Source organism: Zootoca vivipara, chromosome 3 (genome assembly GCF_965207765.1).
Source record: "Zootoca vivipara chromosome 3, rZooViv2.hap1.1, whole genome shotgun sequence".
Classification (NCBI taxonomy): Eukaryota; Metazoa; Chordata; class Lepidosauria; order Squamata; family Lacertidae; genus Zootoca; species Zootoca vivipara.
The window spans coordinates 6,806,154-6,833,676 of NC_142586.1; the positions used below are offsets into that span (position 1 = coordinate 6,806,154).

The following is a 27,523-nucleotide window of genomic DNA, read 5'->3' on the forward strand; positions in this document are numbered from 1 at the left end:
GCAGGATTCCTTTAATGGAATACTTCTATAAGGAGCAAGTTAGGGGGGTAGACATTTTTATGCCATGCCCCTCCTATACCAATTTTTAACCAAAGCCTAACGGTCAACCTAATAAGTTGTGACAATTTGCTAAGCAGTAGGCAAAAACCAAATGGCAACAGCCAATCAGCCAAGTGGCAAAATTCCTACTGGGCCCCTGAATACAGGCGACCCCTGAAAAGGCAAAGCAAAGTCAGCTAAAGCCTATAACACGGCGGCGGGCAGGCGGGAGATTCGAAGGCTTGCCGAGAGTGAGCTGAAAACGAAAGGTACCGTGCATTAAATAAAAGGCTGCTGTCAATCAAAGACTGCGGCACGCCCCATGACTCAGCCTAACTATAGCCCACCCCCTCCCAGATTTCTTTTGAGCTCGTCCGCAACCCCTACTACACTTTAGGAGTGTAATGGGCTTTGCCTAGTGTACCGTAATTGGTGCAACTTTCCTGTGTTTGTCGAAGAACAGGACAGGAGTGGCATTATGCTGAAAAGTGAAATTGCGCAAGTGTAATATATCTCTGTTCTTTGAGCAGATACTAATTGAATATGTGTATTAATAGTTATAGGGCTCTTCTTAATACATAAATCATATTTTATGGCACAAATTCATAGCAATGACAACGTGTCATAAATAAAGATTTACAAGTTTAATAATAGCAGTTTGATTGGCATAGGAAAGGAAATACTAAATTAGTTCTGTTCTCCAACAGTGTTTAGTTTTATAGCATGTTCTTCATTAAAAGGTATTTGAGTACATCCGAACTTTGTCAGTGTTTCTCCAAAAGTAGCAACTCCTGAGAACAGAGGTTTATATATTTATATATACCACATTACCTTTAGAGGCCCTTTTCCATGTGCCTGTTGGTGTATATATAAGCAGAGTAGCTATTGCGCAACAAAAAGCAGTTGGAGGAGACTTGCAGAGTATAAACAGGAGTGGATTTAATTAAAGAAAAATAACAACAAAAGTTACACTAATCGTAGTTACATAATTACAGAGACATGACCCCATTCAACAACCAGGGGTTAAGAATATCAGAGGGAGAGAGATGGATACTGAGCAAGGTACGTAGACCTGTATTTTTTTATTTTGCTCTTATACTGTATGCGATTGCTGACACGCCCCAATCAGTACAACTTGACATTAGCTGCTGTGCTGTCCCACAGCTGTGTAACTAGGCCAGTATATCTCTTTCTTTCTTTTAAAGCGATACACAGTTCTGTGTATTCAGAAGTTTCTGAATTGGAACTCATTGCCAAGCTTAAAACCATTGCCAAGCTTAAAACCATGGAGCCACCTGGGATGAACAAAGACATAGGATTCTTATCTCATTATGCATGATCAAGCTTTCTTTAGCGCCTCAGCCCTTGCCTTTTCCCCGCAGGACCTATTGCAGTCATCAGCAGTTGTTAACAGCCATCAACAGGTTTACCACTCCTATCAGCCCATCAACCATTCCCACCCACCCCCACCACCCTCTGAATATACATAAGGGTCTGGGTCTTCTGTTTCAGTGTATCTGAAGAAGTGTGCATGCACACGAAAGCTCATACCAAAATAAAAACTTAGTTGGTCTTTAAGGTGCTACTGAAGGAATTTTTTTATTTTGCTTCGACTCAGACCAACATGGCTACCTACCTGTAAACTGTTCTGTGGAACAATGATGAACCTAGATTGTAAAACGCTCATAAACTGAAGCGAACTTTCCCATTGAAAGTAATGGAAAGTGGATTAATCCGTTCCAGACGGGTCCGCGGAGTACTCAACCTGAAGCGTACTTAACCCGAAGCATGGGTGTAATTGGTTCCGGAAGTCTGTTCATAAACTGAAGTGTTCATAAACTGAAGCGAACTTTCCCATTGAAAGTAATGGAAAGTGAATTAATCCATTCCAGATGGGTCCGCGGCGTTCATAAACCGAAAATTCATAAACCGAGGTGTTCATAAACTGAGGTTCCACTGTACCAATAGGAACTTTTACTACCTTGCAACTAAGCTAAGTTTTGCTGCTTGTGCAACTTTACTGAAGCACATAAACCTGAACTTTGAAGAGTTTGTAAGTAACCCAGTTTTTAATTACCAAATATTCAGTCTTTCCCTTTTGTTGGGGAAGAGGGAAATTTTGGATCTCAATTGGAAGAGCATATTTTAAAGGTCTAACAGCCTATATTTCTATGCTTTACTATCCTGCATATTTTGTGACTTTAAATCTCTGCTGGGTTTCTTGAATCTTGCTATCCAGGAAAATGGCTATATTTCTATCTATGGCTGTCTGCTTAACAATAATTAGTCAGACAGGTCATGAGTCTCTTCAATTATTTTATCTTTCTTTTGCCTTCATTATTTGTAGGCATGCATACCCATCATAAGGATAACAGTGGACTTAGCTGCCACAATGTGCCGATTACTGAAAAGCTGTTCAGGAGCCCTCTATGCATGACCTCTACATATGAAGTCTGCAAAACAGTTTAGAAATATTTAACTGTAGATCCAGGCTGAGGAGGAAGACTGCGGTGGCAATGTGGAATAGGAGTTAGATTCCAGGAGATATGTTAATATTTCATGTTAGAGAGAGTTTCTACTTAATTGTATTTAGAGGAGCAAAGTTTGCTGCGGGGGGGGGGGGCTCTCTGATTTGTCTCAGTTGGTACGTTTATTAACTTCAATCACCACCAGCAGCATTGTCACTCTTTTTCACAATGGCTCTGCTTGTGTACTTCCACTGGACATTTGGTTGGCCACTGTGAGTGCTGGGTTAGACGGAAAAGGCTCTGTGATTTGTACAAACAGTACAATTACTCAGAAATTAATGGGGATGCTAAAGGAAAAGATCTCAGCACCTGAGGTTTGCACAAACCCCTCTGCTTTCAGAAGAATTGTGTAATTTGAAAGCAGATTATATACACTCAATTAAAACTTAACATCCCCCCTGGCGTATTGGTTTAGAGAGTGTTGTAATGTTATTCCTCCGGTTTTCGAATTTTATGCTCCAAGTATAGATGGGGTTCTTTCCTAATAATCTTAAAATTATTCAGGCTCTCCTTTCCCAAATTTAATTAAAGCCAGCATCACTGCTCTCCAGAAGAAAAGCTGAGTTTGCATAATGGAAAGCAAAACAATTTTAAGAAAAGGCTGTATTAATCATGATTATTACAGCAAATCACAATAAATACTGTTCTTCTAGCCAAGAGACAGATTGATAATAGTACTGCACTCTAACTAAGCAGGTAGTAAGAGCCTCCCACATAAGCATTCATTAGATTTTGTTTCCTGAGTAAGGAGGCAGCAGTCTATTCTGGACTTGTAGCCATTTTCAGAGTGTTCAGCATATTCTTCTAAAAGCCTGCGGTTCTTTTGAGTCCGTACCGCGTTAGAATGCAAATGGATGAATCACCCAATAGTTGGGAATCCTCGGTATCAAAAGCCTTCCCTTTTTCTTTGAGCATCATGCCTTTTAGCTTGTGAACCTGAGGGCACAGGCTGCCTTAATACTAATCTTGTAGCCTTTGGGGTGGAATAAACAAAACAAAACATCTACCTTCTGAAATCGGATGTGTAGCTCTCACTATTGCCCAAGCAGGCACATTCTGTGACCCAGAAGAGCAGCAAGTGACCCAGCGGTACACCAGGTGTTGTAATAAAATCAGTCCAAATATTTATTTGCTGCAGCAGGCAGGTCAAGGGTTGACATGGCAGTAGGGTGAGGATCAATTCATCATTCCACTCGCCCATGGAGGTGGAATAGGATCTGCTGTGGCTGTAGAGTCAACAGGTTTCTCTGGCCAGGCAGAGACCCCCCAACCTGAGCTTGGGGGTGTAATCACCAATCCTCCCCTCAGGCCCTCTTTGACTGTATGTTGGTTCTGCCCAATGACATTTCTGCCCTTTATTCCGCCTGACCAAATAAAGTCACAAAATTCACTGAGACCTCTTCCCATGAGTCCATGCAGGATTCAAGATCTGGGTGAAATTCTGCCCCATTTGCATCTTGATTGGGCCAACCACCACCAAGCGATACGGTCTCCTGTAGACTAGGCCTGGAACACAGCTTCCGTTAGCTATGGGTGAGTGTCTCTCAAAGACTCACACAAGCTATCTTTGGAAAGGAGTTTTGGACTAAGTGTTCATTTGTGCTCCTTTCAGCTCTGCACATCTATAATCTAAATTAAAGACAGGGAAAGTCTACCCTGATTTAATCCTGATTAGCTTTGACTGGCATAGATAATTGAAGTCTCTGGATAAGCAGTTCAGTATCCATTTTTGGTTTGTGTCAATTTCAACTTCATTCAAAAAGTCCATTCCAACCCATTACCACACATTAATCTGTGGATCTTAAAATCTGTCTTTTAAGTACATATTTTATCTCAAGACGCACATTTCTAGAAGAATTTTATCCAAAAGTACACATTTTTAAAGTGGATTTTAGTACCTTTTTTAAGCCAAGAACTGTCAACATTTTGAAAAGTGCTACATCCCAAGAATAATTGTTGCAACCTGCACATAAGTTCAGGAGAAGTAGACAAATGAGGTTAGTTTTAATTGTATTTACAGAAATCAATTTTCTCAAACTTGCATCTTTGTTGCAAGGTGTGTGAAATACATTGGCCAGAGGGTTGAACTACATGTTATATACATTCAACGGAATGCAACTTTCCTCTAACTTTTTGGGGGTTCTTGAAAAAGAGTCACAGGAGGTTGCAATCAGGAGCAAAGAAAGAGTAAATGGGAAAAAGAATGTATCTCTTTCAACACCGGATATCTTTCTGCTTCAAATGACCCCAGGCAGCTTTTTCACCTGGTGCAGAAAAGATACAGATCCCAATACTTTTCCTCCATAGAGATAAAAGCAGCCTGAAGGAATAATTTGAACTACACAAAAAAAAATTAAGCAGGCCTCCCTACTGCCCATCTTCTGCTCAAGATTGATTATTCCACGATCATTTTTTTTGTTTTCTGTTTCACAAAAAAAGTTGAGGGAAAGTTACTTGGAACTACAGTGGTACCTCAGGTTACGAACTTAATTCGTTCCGGATGTCTGTTCTTAACGCGAAACTGTTCTTAACCTGAGGTGCGCTTTGGCTAATGGGGCCTCCCGCTGCCGCCGCACAATTTCCGTTCTCATCCTGGGGCAAAGTTCTCAACCCGAGGTACTACTTCTGGGTTAGCGGAGTTGGTAACCCGAAGCATTTGTAACCCGAGGTACCACTGTATGTGTAATGTGTAGCTTGCCCCAGACTGTCTTATCGTTTGATGGTCTGATTTCGGTGTCTTCTCTGCTGACAAAACCATGTCCCTTTTTTTAGTTGTAACAAACCCTGTTTGAGGCTACAGTTCTCTGTGTGCTTACTTTGGAGTAAAAGGTAAAGGGACCCCTGACCATTAGGTCCAGTCGTGACCGACTCTGGGGTTGCGCACTCATCTCGCATTATTGGCCGAGGGAGCCGGCGTATAGCTTCCAGGTCATGTGGCCAGCATGACAAAGCCACTTCTGGCAAACCAGAGCAGCACATGGAAACGCCATTTACCTTCCCGCTGTAGCGGTTCCTATTTATCTACTTGCATTTTGACGTGCTTTCGAACTGCTAGGTTGGCAGGAGCTGGGACCAAGCAACGGGAGCTCACGCCGTTGCAGGGATTCGAACCGCCGAACTTCTGATCAGCAAGCTCAGTGGTTTAACAGGTTTATTTTGGAGTAAACCTTATTAAATGCCAAAGGACTCGTTTCCAAATCACCACAAAATAGGAGTAGACTGCACATCAGTCAAGTTTTGCCCTGTCTTTTTCTCTTGAAGGAAAAAATAAATTACCCCATGCCTACATTTTTTTTACTCCTCTTTCAGAAGCAGCCATATTTAATACACCTTTCAGAATTCAGATGTGGCCACACGGGAAAGAAACTTCCACCTACATCTCTAGTATGTGTTGGAAGCTTGATCTCCTTTATCCACAAGCACAACTGTGTAAGAAAGTTATTAATACAGAAAGGGCAATACTGTGTTCCCCCCCCCCCACGCCATTTGCTGGTGGTATCCTCACTGGTTAATTCTCTCTGCTAGTATTTTGAAAGTGTGTGACTTCTTATGAGGCTACTCTTCCTGCAAAGGATACTGAAACTGCCCTGTTTCCCTGATGAAAGAGCTAGACTTCAGCCGCCCATATGAACCCCATCCATTCCAACATTGATTTTTGACTGGGATGCCCTTTAGAAGCTGTCATCCATCCATTCAAACAAGCAGGAGGAGGGGGAGGATGCTGCCATATTGAAGGGCCTCCTTGCCTTTATTCCTCAGAGGATGTTCCCTGTCATGTCTTTGCAGATGTTTTCGCCATATATTTGTGTCTCAAACAGTCTATTAATTCCCCATCCAGAGGCTCCATGCAATTAATGGTGAGCTAGACTACGGCTGTGGAAATCAGATGCTGCCAGTTTTCAACATACTTGCTGTCTTTTTTCCCCCTTGTCTTTTTTGCTAGAGGAGACCACATTCCCTAACACAGTCATGTCCCTGTGCAGCTTTTGATCCCGTTTTCAAAATGTGAATGTTTATAGATAATGGGCTCAGTTATCGCCAGTGAAAACAGATTTTGCTTTCACTTATCTGAAGCCAACAATTCTGGCTTGTTGTTGCACAACCAAACAATGTCTAAAAAGGCATTTGGTCTTGGATGAGATCACCAACATCTGTTGCTGAAAATTATTATATTTAATCCTTAAGTATAGCCAAGGCGGTTATATAAGGGCAAAGAACAGCTTTGCAGATAAGTTAGGGAGAGGGGAGTTTTACCAGCCTCTCTAACATTTTCACCCAGCCTGCCCACTTGCATGTTACAGGGTGGCTTGATCATTAGGTCTGGCAAATGCCTACAAAGACAATGCCATTCATAGGGGTGGCATACATTCTTTTAGTAATAAATAATAATAATTTATTATTTATACCCCACCCATCTGGCTGGGTTTCCCCAGCCACTCTGCGCAGCTTCCAACAGAAATATTAAAATACAGTAGTTTCTTAAAGATTAAAAGCTTCCCTAAACAGGGCTGCCTTAAGCTGTCCTCTAAAAGTCTGGTAGTTGTTTTTCTTTTTGACATCTGATGGGAGGGCGTTCCACAGGGCTGGTGCCACTACCGAGAAGGCCCTCTGCCTGGTTCCCTGCAACTTGGCTTCTCACAGCGAGGGAACCACCAGAAGGCCCTCGGTGCTGGATCTCAGTGTCCGGGCAGAACGATGGGGATGGAGACGCTCCTTCAGGTAAGAGAAAGGTTTCTGTTCAAATGCAGTATCAGTCTTCCCAGGGGAAATGTCAGGGGGTTTTGCATCTCTAATTGCATTGAAAATCACTAAGGTTAAAACTTCTGGCAACAAAATTGGAGGTGGGTGGAAATATGAATCTATGGTCGAAAGAACTCCTATAAATGCAAACATCGGAGTTTTCCTATTTCTTTTATTCTTCATCATTCAGTTTACAGTGCTGTATTGGAGACCATTTCTAAGGTTCCCTGAATTATTATTTTTTTTGGGGGGGGGGTGAACAGCTTGTCTGAAAAGAAGTTCAGAAGCCAAACGCATGTAGCTTCTCTCTTCAGCCCTTGGGATCTGATTCCTATAGGTTTTGATGTGAAAATGCCACAGGCTTTTTAATTGGCAAACTGAAACTGTTCGCTGCTAAATGTCACTTTGCTTCCAGTAAACTGAAACTGCTGGTAACAAAGTCTTGTTCTGACCAGCTAATCAAAGCGGTTCAATGAAATGCCATCGTTCAATTGGCAAGTTAAAAAATACAAATGGAACCACATGTCACATTGGCTAACAGGGGTAAAACAACAACAGGGGCAGGTGAGGCAGGATAAATCTGAAATAGTCCAAGCATTTAATTTCAACTTTGAAACTAGAATACAAGCCTGGTTGATATGAACCAGTTCAAGAATGTCCCATGGCTTGAGTCTTTTGTTGTACCAAGTCTCCTAAAGAAGTATACAAGGGAGAAAGGCCTTAACACTTCTGGCATCCAGATTATGGAACATTCTCCCAGCAGATATTTGCCTTTATTTGCCCATTTTAAGCCCTTACTAAAAACTGGTTTAATTCCAGGTGACATACAGCAATTAGGGCCTTTACCCGAGGGATTTTTCATTGCTTATCCTCATTGCTGGTAGCTGCTTTTCCTTTTTAGTCCATTTTTCTTATGGTAATGTGTACTGTATTGTAATATGCCAGCTTAAGTGTGTACAGACAAAAGGTCTCTAGATTTGTAAATGAATGAATGAATGAATGATGCATTTTCTTGCTAGCCACACTAGGACAGGTAAACGTGCCAACGCTGTTTCCATCAGCATGCCACCAAAATATAGGGGACTGGCAGAGAGAATCAGAGAACAAACATGGGCTTTGAGCCGAGCCAAAAATAAATGTCCACAGGGCCATAGAGAATTGAGTGAGCTAAATTCATAAGAAAATATTCATCCTCTGGTAGGAATGTGGCAGGTAGGAATTATATTTAGAAGCAGGGGACAGTGAGGTCAGAACTGGACAAGAACATGATCAACAACCTCCTATGCCGTTTGCTGGTATCATCAGTGCATGCTTGCATGGAAAACCGCTGGCAGCAGTGTGCCTGTAGGGCAGGGGGCGGCAAGGCTTACTGGGCGTGGGCCAGATCACTCCCACGGAGATCCTCTGTGGGCCAGACTGGCGCAGCGCGATGTCGGAAATCACTTCTGCGCATGCACAGACGTCAGAAATCGCGCCTGCGCAGAAGCGATTTTCGGCGTCTGGGCATGCACAGAAGCGATTTCCAGAGCCACGGAAGAGAGTCCCCACACCGCACCGTACCGCGCCGGTTTAGTGCAGCGCACGGGGACTACCAAGCAGGTGGCTCGGTTTGGGGGAGGCTCGTGGGCCAGTTAAACGGCCTCCGTGGGCCGCTTCCGGCCCATGGGCCTCAGGTTGCCGACCCCTGCTGCATGGTGCTGACCTCACCACTGCCTGTCTCTAGCGGTGAAATAATAATAATAATAATAATAATAATAATAATAATAATAATAGGGACCCAAATTTATTCCCCATAATCTAGGTTATGCATCTTGTACCGTTCTAAGAACAGGAAAAAAGCATACTCTTCTGTGTGAGAATCAGCTCTTCATACAGTATTGTGTCCTCAGCCCCCTGGAAAAAACCCCACACTCATGTGCAACTCGGTGAAGTTGTGTACAAGTACACTTTATAAGAGCCAAATGATAAAAGTGTAGAAGAGGAAATAGGCCAAAGCCTACAGCAAATTTAGTGCTATCCAAACAAACACTCGTTAATGAAGATTGGAATGTCACCCATCTTTTATTTAATAAGGCTTTCTGGGAACCAGGATTCTGCAACAACAGGATCTCCAAAAACCAGAACAAAAACATCTAGATTGGTTGTTAAGTAAGAATAATGCGCAGCTGTACAGTTGTCTCTTCGGGGATAGTTGGGATTCAGTTCATGAAAAGACCTCAGCATTTTCTTAAGAGTTGCAGGTTTGTAAGTTATTTTTGTCTCTTGTTGCCTGTGTAACAGTTGGAATGTTAATTTAATTTTGCAGAATATCATTTATGTAAATGTAATTAGAAGGGAAACAAGATTGGGAGATGCACAGCACCAAAGAAAATTTATTACTCCAAGGGGTATTGCTCTAATCATTCAACTGCAATATTGAGTTTCCCCAGATTTAATCTAAAAGCAATAAATTACAAAAGGCTAATGTCCTACTCAACAAAAAGCTGTCATGAACCCAAGTTTCGGGGAGAGAGAGAGAAAAAAATCAACTTTATTTCAGCAACAGGCTCTCTGTCTTCACATTCCTTTTATGATTCAAGTCAAGTTGAACTAAAATGAATATAAATGTGCAGCTTCCAACACTTTTTCGTGAATATGGATGGATGGGTATGATGACAATTATAATAATCTACAATCCAGAATGTTGGGACTTCTTTATCCAAAGCCACAGTAATACTACAATCGCACACAGAGGCAACCTTTTTATTTTGAATGCATAGTGATTCGAGGATCTATATGAAAATATATCAGACTCTGGTTCATTTCAGGATCTATTTGAAAGACTGAAAGATGATCAACTTGCTGATTTGTAGAAAGAACGGAAAATGCCTACCGTCTATCTGGTGGTGAGGAAACAAGTAGAACTTCTGTGCCATCACATGCAATAGCATTTTTAAAAATCCAATTTGTTGTTGTTTAGTCATTTAGTCGTGTCCGACTCTTCGTGACCCCATGGACCAGAGCACACCAGGCACTCCTGTCTTCCACTGCCTCCCGCAGTTTGGTCAAACTCATGTTCGTAGCTTCGAGAACACTGTCCAACCATCTCGTCCTCTGTCGTCCCCTTCTCCTAGTGCCCTCAATCTTTCCCAACATCAGGGTCTTTTCCAAGGATTCTTCTCTTCTCATGAGGTGGCCAAAGTATTGGAGCCTCAGCTTCAGGATCTGTCCTTCCAGCAAGCACTCAGGGCTGATTTCCTTAAGAATGGATAGGTTTGATCTTCTTGCAGTCCATGGGACTCCAATAGGAGTCTATATTCCTAAACCCCAGTTCAATGGAGTGCATACAGAACAGCTGGGGTAAAAAGAATGGTATCCTGATAAATCAGCTAGCAGGAAAGGGACAACTGGTGTCAGGACCAGTTTGAAAGGATGGCAGCCCCAAGACCTTCAGGGGGCTCACTGCTCAACTTTTTCACTTTATCTGAAGCATGAAACATGAGGGAGAGCATATTCAGCCTCTGTCTGTTCCAGGTTAAGGCCAACCAGTAAGAGAGGCTTGCTTGAGGACCCCACAAATTCTGATCTCTCTCACATGGTCTGAGAAATTTCTTGCAGTATTGTTGCCCCAATACCATACAATTTCAGCACCTCTTTCAGACAATCAGAATGCATGTTTTAGTTCACTTCGTTTCTTCCTGAGTGTCTCACTTTTAGTTGGTCTCTAAGGTGCTACTGGAAGGGGGCGGGGAATTTATTTTGTTTCGACTACACCAGACCAACATGGCTACCTACCTGTAACTTTGCCTAGTTTTGCGATTGATGCAGATGAATTGTCCTGTAATACAGTCCTTCCCAAGCTTTGTTGAACTTTTCCCAATCATGATGCCATTTTCTGAGGATTTTTCTTTTCGAGTGAACTATTTTTATTAGTACCACAGAAGTCAAAGATGTTACAATAGATAAAAACATGCCCAAGTGGATGGACGAGCACTACAAAAAGTCACTTTTAAAGTTTTAGGTGTTAGGTAATTGACTGTGCAAACCTAAATTTCTATTGTGCACTTGACTTGCTCCTACAAAATAGTGTCAGAATGGAGGCACCCTTAGTTAATATTGGCAGGCACCCTTAATTGCTGGATGGCAATATTAATGAAGAAGGGCAAATGAGAATGGGCAGATCTAAGAGGTTTTTTTTTTCATTTGGTCTATTTGGAATCCTTTAGGTGACTTGAGAAAGAATGTGACAATTGTGCCAAGATAACAGCTTTTGGTTAAATCAGGCTTCCTCAGCCTTGGCCCTCCAGATGGTCCTGCTAGCTAGGGATCATGAGAGTTGTAGGCAAAAAACAGGGCTGAGGTTGAGGAAGCCTGGGTTAAATAAATAAAAAACTTTATGTCCAGTAGCACCTTAGAGGCCAACTAAGTTGGTCTCTAAGGTGCTACTGGACATAAAGTTTTTTTATTTATTTCGACTATATCAGACCAACACAGCTACCTACCTGAAGTTTTTGGTTTAAGAAGGCGTCTATATTGAAGTTTAGGTAATATGTTATTCATTTAATTTTGTTGTTGTTGTTGTTGTTGTTTAGTCTTTTAGTCGTGTCCGACTCTTTGTGACCCCATGGACCAGAGCACACCAGGTACTCGTGTCTTCCACTGCCTCCCGCAGTTTGGTCAAACTCATGTTGGTAGCCATTTAATTATAGTTATTTAATTGATTGATCTGTTAAAAGCATAATAATAATAATAATAATAATAATAATAATAATAATAATAAATATTATTATTATTATTATTATTATTATTATTATTATTATTATTATTACCCCGCCCATCTGGCTGGCTTACAACAGAAAAATGAAATAAAATAATTAAACATTAAAAGCCTCCCTAAACAAGGCTGCATACAATTCTAATTATTTTATAGGTTATCCAACATGCTACATGCTCCATCCAAGTATGAAAGAGACATTGCAGCTCAAAGACACAGTTAGGTGAACTCACTCAAGGCAGGGGCACAGCAGGCCAGGTAAGGCAGGGTCTGGCTAGAGTCCTGAGGCCAGGTGACATTTGGGTCCCAGGCCTGAGGTTTCCAACTCCTGCCTTTGTAGACTTCTTGCTGCGCTTCGCATGGGGTTTTGTTCCTGTGGCTTCATATTCTTAAAAGGATTCTTCTTGCTTTCTAGTGATCAACATTTAACTTGCTGGAATGTATAATAGGAAATGCAACATGAAAACTGCAATTCAACCAAAATCAAGTACTTCCTTCCTAAAACAATGTTGACAATCAATCAATCATCAAATACATTTTAGAAAATGAAAGCCTGGTGTGTTTCCTACACCACGGATGTCCACGATTGTAATTATTTATTGCAATTCCTTCCCACTGTAATTAATTCCAGAAATATTTATTATTATAAACTAGTAATTCATTAAGTTGATGCCAATATGGAATTCTTTGGGAGCATTGTTGTGATCTGATGGGAACATATACGGTGGGGTCACTTCTCACAGTATGATTTTTCACAAGCCCCTTTAGTAGACCTGTGCTGCGTGCTGATTAAAATGGTAAGGTTTGAAATGCATGTGCATTTTTAAAGGTTTGCATTCATCATGAAAACATGGTGGAACTGGAAACTGGTCTGAGCTCCATAACAGATGGTTCCTTGATGTACACAAGGAATGCAAAATGTCATAGTTTAAGACAATCCCTTTTCTGGGTTTTTTTTTTGGGGGGGGGTGTTGGTTTTTTGTTTTAAAATGAGGTACTGGTGTACATAACTTGACAGCGGTGCTGTGGGTGCCAGAACAACATGACTGTCCTGAAAAGCACTGGTTTAGGAGTGGGTCTGTAACAATACTCATTGAAATATTTCCTTGTGAAAGAGACCTTATTGATTACAACATAGCTTTGAAAATTGTGTGATTGTGTAGATCATTTTAAATCAGGGCTAAGCAAACTTTTTCAGCAGGGGGGTCAGTCATAGCTGCCAAGTCTCCCGTTTTCCCCGGGAAACCCCCATTTTTCCAGCTGTCCCCAGCCGAAAAAACAGATTTTTTTTTTGTTTTTTCCCGGTTTATTCTGGCATGGCAGCCATTTTGGAACTGGGCGGAGCATGCTCAGAAGTGACTTTTGATGCTGCTCTGCCCAGTTCCAAAATGGCTGCAGCGCGACTTCTGGTGCGGCGACCATTTTGGAACTGGGCAGAGCAGCATCAAAAGTCACTTCTGAGCATGCTCCGCCCAGTTCCAAAATGGCTGTCGCGCTACTTCCGGTATGCTACTTCCGGTCCGGTCCCTTATTTTTCAGAGAGGAACTTGGCAGGTATGGGGCCGGTCCACTGTCTTTCAGACCTTAGGGGGGCTATATTGGGGTGTGTGTGTGTGAATGAATTCTATGCTCCACAAATAACCCTGAGATGCATTTTAAATAAAAGCACGCATTCTACTCATGTAAAAACATGCTGATTCCCAGACCGTCTGCGGGCCAGATTGAGAAGGTGATTGGGGCAGATCCGGCCCCCGGGCCTTAGTTTGCCTACCCACATTTTAAATAGGCTCAAATCTGAAAATAACTCTTTGAGAGATTTTGGCTTTAATTCTATGCACTCTTTCTTACCTGGAAGTAAGTCCCAGTGAACTCTGAGGGGCTTATCTGTAAGTATACAAATCCAGGACTGTGCTGTTTATTTAATTTTCAGTAGGGATTGGGGGGTGGGGGTTGATTCAGTTCATATTTAAAGGTGAATCTGTAAAATTCACACTTTCTGAAACAAAAAGTGAAGCAAACACGCTATCCTTTGAATGTTGCACTAAATGCTGAATTTTCAAGAGGATTCGTTTTTCTTTTTTTTAAGTATGAAATCGCTGCAGAAATGTGGAATTTAAGGTTGGATGAAAGAGCTGAGAGGACCAAGATTGACAATACCTCCATCCCACGTTTATTTTTTAATAATCACATATTTGTTTATAAAACAGAATCAAAACTTGCGTTTCCACTTTGCTTTGGGAAGAATTTTTTACTCTTTATTTATTTTTTTTATTTGCTCCATTTTCTGGAGTTTCTGTGTCACCCTGTGTATAGCTAATAAAATCTCCTCACACGAGCTGGCTCCGCACCCTTTCGGATTCTCTCTGTCACTGTGTCTCAATAAGGTGGTGGGGAAAAACATTTTGAAACATGTCGAGTATTTCACAAAGTTTAAGACCTTCAGATAAAAGAAATTGTAAAAACTATGTACAAGGGTTTCATGGAGTGTCTAGTACTTCTAAATTTGATTTGCTCTTTAAAATGTGTTTATTGTTTCTTCAAATATGCAGCCCACAAACCTGGATTCTGTAGAAGCACTAAAGTGAGGAAGACAGTCTCCTCTGATGCAATGACTTCCAGAGGAACTGGGAGGCAGGTATAGTATTTCCAAGGGTGAACAGTTATTAAAAGTTATTAAAGTTATTAAAAATCTAGCTTTAATCCAAAATAGATTTTACTGTTAATAATAAATATTAGACAAATGCCTTGTGGGGGGATTAACCTACCTCCAACCACATTGGTTCAGAACTAATGCAGTTTCTGAAGGAATAATTGATATTATATAATCATAACATCCACTTTATGTCATCCAAGTGACACTTACATTCTCCCACTAACCAGCTTAACATCATTGGTTAATACACCACTTGGTTAATAACATTTTAGTAACAGGAATATATAATGAAATAGAACATCAGATTTTTATGAGAAAGGCCTAGAAGGAAGGGTGGGGGGCATAGCTGCCAAGTTTTCCCTTTTTGCGCGAGGAAGCCTATTCAGCATAAGGGAATTTCCCTTAAAAAAAGGGAGAACTTGGCAGCTATGGTGGGGGGTTTGACAGTGATAGTGGTGTTAGAAGACTCAAAAGTCAGCATTTCCCATCATATGCTCATACAAAAAACATTTAGGTTGCAGTCCTATAACAACCTAACTCTGTATCTGCTTTCTAGTTGGTAGTTCTTGGGGTTCTAGTAAAAAACCATGTGCATTTGATAAGCTGCATCTGATATACAGCCTGATCCTATGGACAGACTTTAGCTGCTGGAGTTGGACTTTAGCCCAACAACTAGGCTGCTGCAGCTGAATCCTGTGCCTGATAAATGCTTCAAGTGCATTATTCCCATAAAGGTAAAGGTACCCCTGACCCAGGTGGCGCTGTGGGTTAAACCACTGAGCCTGGGGCTTGCTGATCAGAAGGTTGGCAGTTCGAATCCCTGCAACGGGGTGAGCTCCCGTTGCTCGGTCCCAGCTCCTGCCCACCTAGCAGTTCGAAAGCACATCAAGGTGCAAGTAGATGAATAGGGACCGCTCTGGCGGGAAGGTAAACGGCGTTTCCGTGCGCTGCTCTGGTTCGCCAGAAGCAGCTTTGTCATGCTGGCCACATGACCCGGAAGCTGTCTGCGGGCAAACGCCGGCTCCCTCAGCCTATAGAGCGAGATGAGCGCCGCAACCCCAGAGTTGGACACGACTGGACCTGCGTGTCAGGGGCCCCTTTAGCTTTACCCCTGACCTAGGTCCAGTCGTGGATGACTCTGGGGTTGCACACTCATCTCACTCTATAGGCCGAGGGAGCCGGTGTTTGTCCACAGACAGCTTCCGGGTCATGTGGCCAGCATGACTAAACCTCTTCTGGCAAACCAGAGCAGCACACAGAAATGCCATTTACCTTCCCACCGGAGCAGTACCTATTTATCTACTTGCACTTTGACATGCTTTCAAACTGCTAGGTGGGCAGGAGCTGGGACCGAACAACGGGAGCTCACCCCGTTGCAGGGATTCGAACCGCCGACCTTCTGATCGGCAAGCCCTAGGCTCAGTGGTTTAACCCACAGCACCACCTGATGACATAAATAGGGCCCACCCCTTTTGTGCTAGCATCCTACACTTTTAGAAAAGCCCTTGGAGTGTTGTGCAAGAAGTAAAAGACGGTGCAGGGGACCAACTTCTGGACTTAACCTTCTGGTGGTGTTTGTGTGTGTGTGATAAATTGCCCTTGTGCTGCACTTTTATTAATTCATTTGACTCCGAATCGTCAATAGCTCATTTTTAAACTGACTTCCCCCCCCCACAAGTGTTGACATGTGTGTTGTATTTCCCATAAGGAAGGCAATGCAGCGCTCTTATGTCTATTTACATCTATGGACTTATTTACTGTGGATTTTTTTCAAGGGAATTGTAAATGTTAAAGGTGCTCAACATGATGATGCTTAGAATTGTATTTCCTCGGTGATAAAGCTTTCACTAAACAGGTTATGCATGCCATCTTCCATGCAGACAAGAGATGATTCACTCTGGAAGATATGGCCTGAATTCTCGATGATTTATATCTCAAAACTGCAGGAATTAACTCCACAGTTGCTTCGCGCCCCCCCCCAAATGTGTCATTTTAGCAAATGCAGTACACACTTTAATGTACCGCACAAACAGTGCACTTTTAAAACATGGCCTTGCTTCATTCCCCTCACTCCTGCTGTTGCACAAAACACCCTGAAATCACAGACTGACTTTTCTTTTCTTTCATTCTGAAATTTCAGCAGGTAATTTTTTATTTAAAAAAAGTTAAGAAGTTATTGCTGCTTTTTTTAAGAATCAGCAGTGAATGCTCTCTAAATTAAAACAGAGCAGTGTATCGCAGCAATAATTTTGTAACAAAGAATGTTGGTGTTTATTCTGGGTAAAAGTGTTCTTTTTAATTACAGTAGAGTGAATTTATCACCACAGAGTGAGTTTATCTGTAATGTTATATTACACTCACAAATGTTTGGGAACCCTACAGTATGTGCACACAAGTCTTAATTCAGAGGGGAACTATGCTAGTGATGGAGAAATAGGCCAGTTCCCGTTTCATCTCTGTTTCTCATTTTTCCTGTCTTCGGTTCTTCACATTTATAGGCCTCATATTAGCAATGTTATACAAAACATCTCTGGATATAGCTGCTTCCTTATATGTGCAAGGGGAGAAATGAAGCACTTGAAGCACCCTTATATGATAGAGAAATAGATCTGAAACGTGCTCCATAACAATAAGCCTGGCAAAAGACGTAGGCCCTGATCTATCTGTGTTGGTCAACAGTTCGTTGTGAAAAGATCTATCTGTGTTGGTCAACAGTTCGTTGTGAAAAGAGGAATAGGAAGAAAAGCCAAATTGTGTCCTCCCTAACCATAGGGCACATGTTGCGGTGCGACCTGGCAATCAGACCCTGTGTTGTGGGTGGGAACATTGGGATGGCCACAACACCCTATTGGAGGTCCCTCAATCCTGGGTGCAGTTTGACCATTGGGATGTCAGTCAAGTCGATCGAGGGACCTCCATTTAAGCCCATGCACGTGTCCCTGAGCTTCCTCTTTGGGGCTCAGTGCATTGGAACACCTGCCCACCTCTCCCTATATTTAGGGCTTGCGCTTGACCTTGCTATGCCGTCGTGTGTGTCGTCTGTCATTGGGACAGGGGCACAGCGGGAATTTCCCCCACTTGGCTGATTGGCTGGTGCCACTTGGGTTTCGCCTGCCGCGTAGCAAATCATCACAACTTGTAAGGTTGTGGATATGCTCTGGTTCAGGTGGTAGGGTTAGCAGAGCGCTCTGGCCATCCCTATGTAATGAGTAGTCTGCTAAAGGAATCCATGGACTCACTGGTTGGTCTTCCCTGTGGGGGTTGTGCCCTGAGCCTGTGTCCAGGGGACATCTGGGTGGAGGACTAGCAGGGCTCCTGCTTTCCACTGTCCCAGGTGTTCACCTGGGGCTGACCTACGGTTGATGCCCTGGGTCAGTGATACCTGCAAGGGTGCAGGGAGCTATTCAAACCAGAGCCTATGCAATCACTCACTTGATTGTAATCAATGAAGTTGTGTCCTAACTTCTGCCAAAAACCAAACCAAAAATTTGAGTCTGTCTGCGTAGGTTTCCAGTTCATCTTCCTCAAGCCTCCTTTCACATGTGCAGGACCCCCTGGCTAGATGGTTTTGGGGGTGTTTTTTTTGTTGTTTTTTGTTCTTCCTGCAATTAGAAACAGGGATGATTTCATTGGGGATGATTTCATATCCATCTGCATAGGTCTTCTAGTGCTATAATTGACTGAGAAATCATCACAGAAAATCCCATTAGCCATCATTCCATCGCAGGATACAGTCACTTGGCTGGAAAACAAACACTCACCTAAAATGAAAGGAAAACAATGAAAGTGGAATTTGAAATCTCAAAAGGCATCTCTGTGTTTCCTGACAATTTTCTTGCTGAGTTTCGAATATTAAAACCCTCCCAGTTGTTAAATAAAGAATGATGAGAAAAAGCATGCATTTTAATTTCCACTGGGAATATGTGTGGGGTGAGACAATTGCGTTATTACTTTCGTTTTGAAATGCGCACTCGGTGCTGTAATGTGTGGGAGACAGGTGGCGGCGAACAAATAAGCTGGAACAATGAAGTATACCTTGAAAAACAGTGCTGTTTGGGGTTTCACATAACTTACTTAAAAAGACAAGCCCTTTACTAAGTGCAAAAATCTCAGTGATCCTGGTTCTGAATGTATTTGCTTTTCTTTAGGAAAGCTTTCCAGAAAATATTGCATCCAGATTGGTAACAATACTTTGAGCCATGCAACACACTTCTAAGAATTTTGAAACAAAACTAACACAGCAACCCTAACCCCACATATGTGGTAGTAAGCCCCATTAAATTCAGTGGGGGTTAGTTCTTAGTAGAAATGGTTAGCGGGCACGGTGAGTCCCACTGAGTTCAATGGACATTACTACTAGAATCATAGAATCATAGAGTTGGAAGAGACCACAAGGGCCATCCAGTCCAACCCCCTGCCAAGCAGGAAACACCATCAAAGCATTCTTGACATATGCCTGTCAAGCCTCTGCTTAAAGACCTCCAAAGAAGGAGACTCCACCACACTCCTTGGTAGCAAATTCCACTGCCGAACAGCTCTTACTGTCAGGAAGTTCTTCCTAATGTTTAGGTGGAATCTTCTTTCTTGAAGTTTGAATCCATTGCTCCATGTCCGCTTCTCTGGAGCAGCAGAAAACAACCTTTCTCCCTCCTCCATATGACATCCTTTCATATATTTGAACATGGCTATCATATCACCCCTTAACCTTCTCTTCTCCAGGCTAAACATACCCAGCTCCCTAAGCTGTTCCTCATAAGGCATCGTTTCCAGGCCTTTGACCATTTTGGTTGCCCTCTTCTGGAAACGTTCCAGCTTGTACTACTACTACTACTACTACTACTACTACTACTACTACTACTACAATGAGCCAAGATTCAAATGGCTGGACAGCTAGTTTCACACATCCAATGGGGTTTTAAGCTTATGTTCATTTTTTTTTTTTAAAAAAAAAGCAGCTTTCTGTACCACATAGCACACCTGTTTTGAAACTGAGTGGGCTTTCGAAATGACCCTGTCTGTTTTGGTGTGCTCCTGCAGAAAATGTTTCCCAATATTTTTACAATTTTATTATTATTAAGCATTAAAAGTTTTCACTTGGTAGTTTCCTCATAGCACATTCACGTAATATCCACCTGTGCAGCTATTGTTTTATTCTGTTTGTCTTTTGAATGCAGCTGTTATTGATCCTGGTTTTTTTCAGATTTTTGGAAACACTCTGTGATATGGCATAGGAGCTTGTTGCGAGAAAAGGTTTTTAAAATGCCCTTGGGCACACCTAAAATAGTTCTTTAGATCCCTGGCCATTGTAAAATGTTGTCAACTTAATTGATATCCCTTTGAAAACTTGAACAATGGGGCAGTCCACTGACCTGGGCTTTAAAACCAGCTGGTGCTTGTTAAATATGTAGGAAAACTAGCTAGATCTCAAAGCTTCAGCATAGAAATATTGGACATAAAATGGAACTCAAACACTGTCAGCTCTTATACCCTATTGAAATTTTCATGGTTGATTGAGAATGAAAATATGGAATTGTGAAAGGTGGGACCATTCCTCTTTAGGCAAATGTGGTTCTGATCATCATTATCAAATACTAGTCATGAAGCCCGTTAAATTAACGGGTGCTAGAACAGACGTGTTGCTCTAGCAACCTCGGGGACATGCGCAGAGCTGACATTGCTCGCCCGCCGCCACTTGTAACGGCCGCTGCCGCTTAGAAGTAAGTCCACACAAGAAGTAAACGGCCTTGCGAGTGCGCCTGCGTGGAGACAGAGCGCGCTCGCTCGTGAGCATGGGGCTATCTCGCACGTCCTCTGGATTCTCTCGCGAGAGCTGCTCCGAATGCCGAGAGGCTGAGCTCCCTTACACGCCGGCCAACGCGCTCCGTCTCTGCGCTCCAAGTCCCAACGGCTGTCCGTGGGGCACATGCGCAGTAGCGCAATCCCACGGACACAGGGACTGGACGCAGAGACTCTTGGACTTTATTATAGAGGATGAAATTGATATGAAATTATTCCAAATTGGGTCTACTGGAGACATCAGATATCCTCAAAGGGCCAAAATATGTGATTATTTTCTTTGGTGTATTAATTTGTTCCGTTCAAAATGCTTGACTAAGCATTCTTATAACTAACTTAGTTTGGGAACACAGCAGAAAATGGCCGCCGTCTCAGCTCTTGGCATGGGATGCAATGCCCCTTCCCCCCAAATATTAAAAAAAAAATATCTAGAGCCAGGATCACTGGCACTGTTTGTTGAAGTGCTGGTTGCGGTCCCAGCTGCGCCTGCCATCTTCACTGTGCGCCTGGAACTTTGACTGATGCTTCAAATGGCCTTGCACTTGGCTGCTTGACCCCAGCCATTAATTCTTTCTAAAGGGAGGGGGAGCATCCCTTCCTGCTGCTGCCTCAAAATATGGGATGGGGAGCAGCATGACCAGGGTGGCAGCAGGGGTGGCCAAAATTCTGTGGCAGCTATATACGCTGCACAATGTGTTCACCTCACTCACGCGCCTGAACTCTCCACATATGATATTGGGAGGAATGTACACACCATGGGCAACTGTGTCTAGCATACTATTCAACGCAAAATTTATATCCTGCCTTCCCGGGGGAAATCAGACTTGTCTACATGGGGTTCCCAGGCAGTCTTCCATCCAGGCACTAACCAGACACAGACCTGCTTAGCTTTAGCAGAGTTGACGCCTGCTGTGCCTTTCAACCATGCCCTGGGCCCATATTTACTTTCAGCTCTCATCTGTCTCTTGCCCCCATCTCCATTTTAACTGCTCACTGGCTATGTTTCATGTTAACACTGAACTGTTTAATGTTGAACTGTTGGAATTGATGTGGCTTTTTCTTCTTCTTCTTCTCTGCACTGGGGCTGCTTCTTCAGCAAAGTAAAAGGAGTTTCAGTGTGAGTCAGTCATTCAGTCATTCAGGTTTTTTTTCACCCCTTAAAAACCAAAAGGCTAAAAGGGTTACTCAGATTTGGAAGAAAACCCCGCCAGAAGCACTTCTTTGTTATTTGGACTGAGAAGAAAGTGGAGCCCTACCCTCCTGGCTACCTTAAGCCAATTTCTTGGCTCCTACCAAAGACAGTTTGCAGTGGCATGTCCCTCTTTCTTCCAACTCTCTCAGGGGATTTTTGCTTTAATGCAGGCATCCCCAAACTGCGGCCCTCCAGATGTTTTGGCCTACAACTCCCATGATCCCTAGCTAACAGGATCAGTGATCGGGGAAGGTGGGAATTGTAGTCCAAAACATCTGGAGGGCCAAAGTTTGGGGGTGCCTGCTTTAATGCCTGTGTTGTCTGTCCATAGCTGCCAAGTCTCCCGTATCCCCCGGGAAATCCCTGTTTTTCCAGCTGTTCCTAGCTGAAAAAATGGATTTTTTTTGTTTTCCCCCGGTTTATTCTGGCGCGGCGGCCATTTTGAAACTGGGCAGAGCATGCTCAGAAGTGACCTTTGATGCTGCTCTGCCCAGTTCCAAAATGGCGGCAGCGCTACTTCCGGTCTGCTACTTCCGGCCCGGTCCCTTATTTCTCGGACAGCAACTTGGCAGGTATGTGTCTGTCATGTGAGAATACATTTTTTTGTAGAGTCCAAAATGTGTGGACTCTTACCAGTTGCAAATCCCTGGGGTTGTTAATGGTTAGAAATGTGTGACTATGCGTGTGGATGCTCTGAAGTACATCTTATGAACTGTACCAAACCAAAAGCTCTAAGGTAAAGTTGAAAAGAAGTTTGAAGAGAGAGTTCAAGAGGACGCAAAACAGTGAAGAGGTGCTCACGGATGCTGTGAGGCTGGCAGAAGCTTCTGGAATGCTGGGACCAGGTCTTCTCGGAGTTGAGTTGCTTGGGAATGAAGCCCAGAGCAGATGGTTGACTCTATCAAAGGCTAAATACTGGCACAAGACCTGATCTGTACCAAACCAAACGTACTACAAAGCAGATGTATAACGTATAAACAAACTCTATCCTGCTAGGGAGTATTCTGAGATGCTGAATGCATGTGCAAGTATACATAATGCTGTGAAAGATTATTTACAATGGCCAGCAGTATCTCTTCCACTTATCTCTTATTGTTTTTCATAACTAAGTATAACCAGTTCATTTTTAGAGCCCCTCAGAAATAAATACACAGAGAAACCCAGTTAACCTTTGTTAAATTTAACTTTTAAAATATTCATTTGAAACATTGAATGTGTTTTGTATAAAACTCTGTGCTTCAGAGACCTAATGTAAACTCTGTTGCAGCAAGTATGATATCTTTTGAGGCATTTATGATGCCTCCTGAGTCCTCATCATGTTGTTGACTTAAACCCTTTTTCTTTTCTTTTTTTGGTCTGGGGTCCTTTCCTTTCAGCTATTTCCTGAAGTGAAAAAGGATTTTTAAGCTTACTTTAAAAGTCCTTAGTTTAGCAAAATAAACAGTCAGTCAACTCAATTCTTGATACTTTCCTACCTCCTTGAAGTATTTGGGGGGTAATAAATCTTCTCTCTGACAAGTCTCTGATGATCCATTACATTCATGCATCATTGTGACAATGCTGGTGACGTAACAGAGCATTGTCTACTGAATAAGCTGCTCTTCTTCTTCTTATACTTAACTTTAAAAAAAAGAGGGTTGGAAGAATGTTATATCCCAGTAAGGAATCTCTCTGCGTGTATATACCAGCAAACTTTACACGCACACAAATATTTGTTTCTTAAGTCTTTCAGATTTTGCTTTATAATTCTTAAAACTTTGGTGCCTGCTAATGTTGAAAGCAGGTTTCCTCATGAGAAGAGAAGACTCCCTGGAAAAGACCCTGATGTTGGGAAAGATTGAGGGCACTAGGAGAAGGGGACGACAGAGGATGAGGTGGTTGGACAGTGTTCTCGAAGCCACCAACATGAGTCTGACCAAACCGCGGGAGGCAGTGGAAGACAGGAGTGCCTGGCGTGCTATGGTCCATGGGGTCATGAAGAGTCGGACATGACTAAATGACTAAACAACAACAATGTTGAAAGCAGCCTTCTGCCCTGCATTCTACAGCAATCCCTAGATCAAATAGGATAACAATTATTTGACAGAACACCCCGTGCATCAGATGCAAACAGTAAAAATATATGAAAGCCTTCCTGACAACTTCACAAACCATACTTGGCTTGTTCCTTTCAGTAGGCTATGGTTAAGACTGACCAGTTTGTTACATTGCCATTGCTACATCGCCATTAGTCATCTCCTCACAGGTGCACATGAGCCCAAAGGTCACCTAGGCTCATTCTCATAATGATAACCCTCCACAGTCTGGAGGACATCTTAGTTATCACCAGATAGTGGCCACCATTTTCACCATAGAAAAACTGTTTTCAGTGGAGCCCAGCAATGGAAGCGTACAGCTGTGTTGAGGCAGCACCGAGTGTTGAGTGTTTGCGCCCCTAACAATATTGAGCCCGGGGCAACCACCACTGTGGTCTCTCCACAAGTTGTGCCACTGAGATTCAGAAAACATTGGTGAAATGTATCCCCATGAAATTTGCAGTGTGGTTTTGACTCACCTTTCATCTATCCAAAATTTGACCCCAAAATTCTCATAGGATACCTTTCAGTTCAGCAAAACTATATAGTTTCCAAAAAAATCAGTATGGTGTTTTTCTCAAAGTGACACAGGAAGTATTGCCAGACTGTGCTGTATTCCTTCAGGGTGGAAGCTTTTTGAGAACTCTTTGAATTTATTTACTACTAAGCCCATATTTAGCCATCATGTTGATATACAAATGCCACCTATTTCATATACACAGTTTCATGTAATTAACATATTAATAACACATGTAGATTGGCAATAATATGCTTCTCCGACAATAGAAGAGATCCTTTCGGAGCACATTTTGAAATTGTTTCCATCAATTAAGAATTTGATGTAGCCTGTGAAATACCTGTAGCAATGTGTTTGCACAATCATTACCAATCATTATTAATATTTAGTTTGGACTTTGGTTTTAACATGCTTTCTTTTTTCTGATTCCTCTACCCTGTGCCAGAATAAACCAGGGGGAAACAAAAAAATCCATTTTTTCGGCTGGGAACAGCTGGAAAAACGGGGATTTCCCGGGGAATACGGGAGACTTGGCAGCTATGCTGCAAACACGCAGCATGATGCTATAATGTTTATTCAAAAGTGAATCCCCAAAGAAGTGGCTATGAAATTACATGAGAAGTGCTAGGAACATGCTTTAAAAATAAAACAAAATTGGGGAGTCTTATGTGGGCCATATAAGTATCCTAATGTTTGCATGTAACTCTCAAGCCACTTGCTACGAACTCCTGCCTTTCTTAAGCTAATAAATCAGTATCCCAACAGTCACCAGAGTAAATTGTAAAAAAAAAAAAAAGTAAACTTACATCTGACCATTTGCTTTCATGCAGCAGGACAAAGCACCAAACTGGGTTACATTCCAAAGGCATCCTTTGCAATCAGTAGTTTACTTGAAGTTACTTGTTTAAATCCTCAACGAAATCCCAGTTATGATCAACTGTGTGAGGTCTGAGAACTGCTTTTGAATAGACCTTAGAAAGATTGCAGAATATGTCTTCTGAAAAGCCTAACAGTTCTGCGTATCACACTGATCCTAATTATTTTGATTGAGGGTCACAAAAGTACATACAGTTACCAGGGCACATGAACATTTTGTTCTTGCTAGAGAAACAATGTGATCTACAGTTTTCTGGCAAACCAGATTGTTTCGTTGTAGTAGCTGTTTGGAACTTTGATACTGTTTAGAACAAAATTATCTTGAGTTTAAGTCTGTACCCAACAGAAAATGAACAAGGGTGGGGGTTTTTTTTGTTAATTTTTTTTAAAAAACCCATTGTAGATGAATACTATAAAAAAAAACTATTTTCAAATTAGCACACTTCAAAATAACTTGGATAGAAATTGCTCCTTTAAGACTTTTCCTGCAAGGTACAGAAAACTTGTTAAGATCTCCCTATCTGTACACTACTGCTGGGGTTACTACTCTTAACTACGTTGGTTCAAAAACTACCACATCCCAAACAACAGGAGAGTGTTAGGTAGCCCATTTTTGTAGGCTGTCTAGCAGGATAGTCTGCTAGAAATTTTCAGGAACAGGGTGGGGGTTAAAAAAATGTAAGACCCTGCTACGAGGTTGAGATAAATGGATTGTGACAATGCAATCAGCTCACAACACAATTGAGACTAAATGCAAACTATTTGTAATTATCAGGAGCCTTAAAGTAATAAACAGAACAAAAAAACAAAAACCATACTCAATTATGAGTAGGATCAGTTTGTGTCAACTTTACGATGATTTAAAAGTCTGCTGTCTGGATCTGCAACTTACTCATCTGTAAAACTATTTAAAGAGGTCTTTGACAACCAGTTGAGCTTGTGGGTTTCTCCCACACACACACACACACCCATTTTCTCAATATTTATTGTAAAAACGAAGCCCTTGTCTGGACTGAGAGATGATCTATCTCAGACAGAAGCTTAACAAACCCTCCCAGATGAAGCAGGCCAAAGATGGAGTTGCCTCATTTAACTAAAATGAGACATTTCCTTGAACCTAGCCTCTCCTTAGGAATTTCTAGCTAGGTTTGGCCATTTTGATATAGGGGGCACTGCAACCTAATCCTCATTACCCGAAAGAGGGTACCCAAAAGTTACCCAAAAGTTTGGCTATGCCAAACTTGGAAACATTATCTGTATTTGATGTGGAAATGATCTACAGTCAGCCAACATAGAGGAAGGAGCAATAAGAATGCTTCTTCTATTACCTGGATCCCAGCATCATTACATGCGACCACAGCTCATTATCTTCCTTATTATACCTGTGATATAAAATGACCCTGGATGACACCAAGGTGGCACACAACTGGAAATGCCAGTTCTCTAATGCCAAATATGGCAACCGTCCTGGACTAGAATTTTTGGATTAGTTCCTGATCCTCTTCGCAAAATGTTTCCTTCCCTGTAGAGGGCAAGCTGGAAAGATCAATTCAACATGCTGTGTGTATGTTTGTGTGCGTGTGTGTGTGCTGTTTGGGGAGGGCAAAAAATAATAATGAGAGGCCAGTACTCATATCTTGATAAATGTGCCATAGATGCCAGCACAAAACCTAGGCAGCAAAAACAGAGATGCCTGTACTACATAACAGTGAGTACCATGATGAGTGCTTTGTGGGGACTGTAGTAGGAGGTGGGGATTTCGACCTTTACCTTGTGCCTGATGATTCCTACTCACCTTTTGTTAATTACTCTTCGTACTTTGAGTTAATTATGGGTATGCTTTTGTCGAGGAGGTATGCTGTTTGTGGAATGCTCCCCCAGGGAGGTTTGCCTGGCGCCTTCATTATAATTTTTTTATATATAATGCTGATTAATATTCTACAGGCTTCTAAATGTGTCTGTGGGAAGGGGGTGGGGTTATTGTTTTGCTGTTTTGTCATAGTTATTTACTTGTTTTTTATCCTGTGTTTGATGCTGTAAACCGCCCTGAGATCTTATGATGAAGAACGGTATACCACTCTCACACACATAGATATGGAGGTGTTGACAAGAACCTGTGAAGTTCATCTGTTAGCTTACTTGCCCCATCAAACGTTCCTTTTTTAAAATAAAAAGTGTGCTTTTAATTTATACACACATATATATGTAAGTACAATCAACTGTTTGACCGTTAGAGCTTTGTACAAGGTTCTTTTCAACCACTTGACTAGATACTTCTCAGTTTCTTCCCTTCCTGGCTTCCAACAGGCACGTTTGCTTTGTTTTTCAGTATAATTCAGTAATAGGCCCAAGCC

At 42.1% G+C, this 27,523-nt stretch overlaps 1 long non-coding RNA gene across 5 annotated transcripts; it reads right to left on the bottom strand.

Moving 5' to 3' along the window:
• Positions 1–9,343: 9,343 nt before the first annotated feature.
• On the bottom strand, positions 9,344–25,471 carry LOC132591874 (uncharacterized). 5 transcript variants are annotated; one of them, XR_015948835.1, is made up of 6 exons: positions 25,100–25,471; positions 23,177–23,321; positions 18,146–18,474; positions 12,294–12,493; positions 11,789–12,012; positions 9,344–9,576 (listed from the first exon to the last, which is right to left on the bottom strand). It is a non-coding gene; the product is annotated as an uncharacterized LOC132591874 (long non-coding RNA). The 5 variants fall into 5 exon arrangements; XR_015948836.1 differs by lacking the exon at positions 11,789–12,012 and having other exon boundaries at positions 25,100–25,460; XR_015948834.1 differs by having other exon boundaries at positions 9,344–12,012; positions 25,100–25,460.
• Positions 25,472–27,523: the final 2,052 nt, after the last annotated feature.